This window comes from Diceros bicornis, chromosome 19 (genome assembly GCF_020826845.1).
Source record: "Diceros bicornis minor isolate mBicDic1 chromosome 19, mDicBic1.mat.cur, whole genome shotgun sequence".
NCBI lineage: Eukaryota > Metazoa > Chordata > Mammalia > Perissodactyla > Rhinocerotidae > Diceros > Diceros bicornis.
In genome coordinates this window covers 11,533,462-11,537,413 of record NC_080758.1, presented here as the reverse complement: position 1 = coordinate 11,537,413, position 3,952 = coordinate 11,533,462, and positions in this window count along the sequence as shown.

Here is a 3,952-nt window from a genome sequence, read left to right as displayed (position 1 = left end):
ACAGGCAGAGGGAAGAGCATGCATAAGCCCCTCGTTTTGTTTTGTTGGGCTTCTTTTAAGGTAAACTTCCTTTTAGAGCAAAGTGTCTCCTGTTTGGTATAAAGTATTTTTTTAAATAATAACATTTAATTGAAGAGAGGGGCAGATTTGAAAGACACTTGGTTTAGTAGGGCAGGTAGGAGCCCAACTTCCTGGCAGCCCACATCCCTGGGTCCTGCCCCCCAGCTCCGCCCCCCTCTGGGACCACGGAGGAAGGAGGCCTAGAGCCGGGAGGGGACACCCACGGTGTCTCTCCACAGACGGCCTGATGGAGAGCCAGAGGAGCGGACGGCACTGGTTTCTGGTATAAGAGAAGAGCAGGCAGCTCCTTAGGGAGCCCCAACTGTCCCCGCAGAGTTCATTGTCCCAGGGCTGCAGGGCAAACAGAAACTTCCGCTGGCCAGATGGTCCAAGACCAGGCCCCGGGATCCATGAGGGCCCCTTTCCTCAGGTTATCACACAGTCTACAGCGCCCCGTGACCCTCCTGCCCAGGGCAGGCCTGGGCGGTGCTCATGTCCTGCTCCAGATCAGGCCCGAGGTTCATGAAGGACTGGTCACATGAGGGGACAGGAAGGCCATCTCAGTGGGCTTCACACACACCTGTGCTCATTTCACAGATGAGACCGTGGGTGCAGCTACAGATGGCCAGGTACAGGGGAAGGGTAAGCAACCCAGGGCTCAGCCATACGGAGGAAACGGAATATGATTTTGAGGAATAACAGCGTGGGAAAGGACAAGATGTTCAAAATAAGATGCTGAGTCAAAAAGAGTAAGATGTCAACTATACACAACATGGTCTCAGATTTAATTTTGAAACAACACCTTACAAATGTTCTACAGTATGTATTCCCTCATAATTACAAAAAAAATATTAATTTACAAAAATCAGAGATTAATTAAGCTGAGCTTGGTTGCACAGTAATCAAGCCTTGGGGCTGACTGTGTCCTCCGACCTAGAGAACCTTGCTTTTCAGGACGAACCTGGGATCAGAGGAGAAACTTTCCTCTTGGAAAAAAAAACTCTTATTTAAAGGTCCACGAATATGGTCTACACCCCCAGCTAACTCCACCGGGGTTTTACGAGGTGAAGATGATTCATGAATTTCTGTGAAATATCCAGAGGGCGTTTTAATTTATATGGCCCCATCCCTGCCGTGAGCACCACCGACACACTCCCGTCGCAGGGCTCGGCCAGGGGTCGCCCAGGAGAGAGAGACACTCTTTGAGGAAGGAGCCTCCTGAGGCCACCATGGGGGTGGGAGCGTGTGCGGTGCCAGGGGCCAGGATGGGGAAGACAGAGCCCGGATGAAAGATAGCAGAGACCGAGGTATGAAAGCTGCGCCTCTGGGAGGCCCAAAAGGGGCAGCTGAACCCCCCTCAAACGGCCCCCCACCTTGGTCTGCTGTCTGCCCAGGGATAAAACCGGGGCGGGCAGGAGGGTCTGAGACCAGTGAGAGCAGGGACAGCGGACGGGCCGGAGCAGAGAGACCCCTCCCGGCCCTGACTTCACGGGAGGATGCGGGGAGGCCGCGTGGGGGTCACTGTTCAGGTCAAGCGCCTCATTTGATGTCGAAAACCGAAACCAGTAATAACGGTGATGACAGTCAACACCAGAGAGCGCTTCCCGCGTGCTAGGCGCTGTCCTAAGAATCAGCTCCAGGGTCTGTTGCATTACGGGAGGGTCTCCCGACCTCCGGCCCACTGGCATTTGGGGCCAGATACCTCCTGGCCGTGGGGGTCATCCTGTGTCTTGAGCAGCATCGCCACTGGCTGCCAGGAGCGCCCCCTCCAGTTGTGACAACCAAGAGTGTCTGCAGACACTGCCACATGTCCCCTGGGAGGCAGGATGGCCTACAAAGTCTGCGCTAGGGGTTGATGGATCAGCGTGCCGGCGTTAGGAGTGACTTCCGCGGGGACAGGGGGTCCTGAAGAGACGCGACTCGGTGGGCTACAGACACTGCGCAGGTTCCTCCCCCTCACGTGACCAGGCTGTGGGAATCCAGGGCCCGGCAGCCCAGCGTTTCCAGAAGGGGTCCTGGGCCTGCAGCTCCCGTTGGGCCTCTGCCAGGCCCACCTTTCACACGCGCGTGCACACGCGCGCACACGCCAGGACGTGGACAAGCGCCTGGAGGCCTGAGAGCAAGGACTTGAGCGTGGAGAAGAGGCTGGACTCCCAGGGGTCTGTCTGCTGTGACATCAGAGGCCGCGTGACAACGGCCTTCACTGTAATCCCCACCTGGCGGCCGGGAGAAACCCAAAGACGACCCACCTGTTTAATCCTCAAGAACCTGACGTTGATGAACACACCCTGGCTGGGGCAGCTCAACGCAGGTGGGGTTTGGATCCAAACCCAGGCGGCTGCACTCCGAAGGCCCCGCAGTGAGCCCCCCCACCAGGTGACAGCCCCAAATTCTCCATAGTCTCAGGAACACGGACCCTCCCGGCAACCACCCAGCTGGACGTCGGAGCAGCAGCGTCTCTCTACAAAACAGCCCAAAGGACTAAGAGTCTCTGGAAGAACAGCTAGGTCCGTTCCCAGGGCCGACTTCCCCACCAGCACAGGGGGCACAGGGCATAGGGCCCACATTTGGATCACTTTTAAAATCAGAAGACAAAAAATGAACTTTTAGGTCAAAGAAAATGTTTTAGTATATAATATTGTATATGTATTATAATAGTATGTATTTTATTATATATCCATCTTTATACCAATTCAGTTATAATATACAGTAGTCCCCCTCATCCTCACTTTCACTTTCCAAGTTTTCAGTTACTCATAGTCAACCATGGACCAAAAATAATAAATGGAAAATTCCAGAAATGAACAATTCATAAGTTTTAAATGGCGCACCGTTCTGAGCAGCGTGGTGAATCTCGTGCCAGCCTGCTCCATGCCACCCGGGCCATGACTCATCCCTTTGTCCAGCGTGTCCACGCTGCAGACGCCAGCCGCCTGGTGGTCGCTTAGCCCTCCTGGTTATCAGATCAACTGTCCCAGTATCACAGTGCTTGTGTTCAAGGAACCCTTATTCTACTTAGCAATGGCCCCGAAGTGTAAGAGTCCAGATGCTGGCAATTCAGATACGCCAAAGAGAAGCCGTAAAGTGCTGCCTTTAAGTGAAAAGGTGCAAGTTCTCGACTTAATAAGGAAAGAAAAAAAATCGTATGCTGAGGTTGCTAAGATCTAGGATAACTTTTATTACAGTATATTGTTATAATTGTTCTATTTTATTGTTAGTTATTGTTGTTAATTTCTTTCTGTGCCTAATTTATAAACTAAACCTTTATAAATTAAACCTATGATAACATAGGTATGTGGGCATAGGAAAAACATAGTATATGCAGGGTTCGGCACTACTTTCAGATTCAGGCGTCCACTGGGGGCCTTGGAATGCATCCCCCACGGATAAGGGAGGCTACTGCACACTACATAATGTTTTTTAGGAAGGAAGAGTTCCGTGAAGGCCAAGGTGCTCGGGGCCCACGAAAGTCATCACTGGCCCTGCCCTTTGCCCTTTCCTACCCCTCCGTCGAATCTGTCTGCCTCCAGAACAATCCTTCCACCTCCAGCCCACAGGCTCCCTCTCCAGCTCCTTCCCCACCCAGGCCCTTGTGATGCAGATCCAGTTAGCCCCTGCCGCCTCACTCTCCTCATTTCCACTCGCCACTTCCACTGCCAGCTCCTCCTGGCCCGGCCAGGACGGAGATGCTGAGAGAGGCCGGGAGACCTCGCACTTGACCCGCATTGGCTCATGTGACCCTCACCAAGATGGGGTGTAGGTTCCACTTTGTGGTTCTGGGCCTCAGGTCAAGGAGGTGCGAATAGCAGTTTAAACCCAGGCAGCTCGGCTTCAGCCCAAATTCTCAACCACAGGCCTCAAACTGCCAGGTCTCTGAAATGGGCTCGGGGCT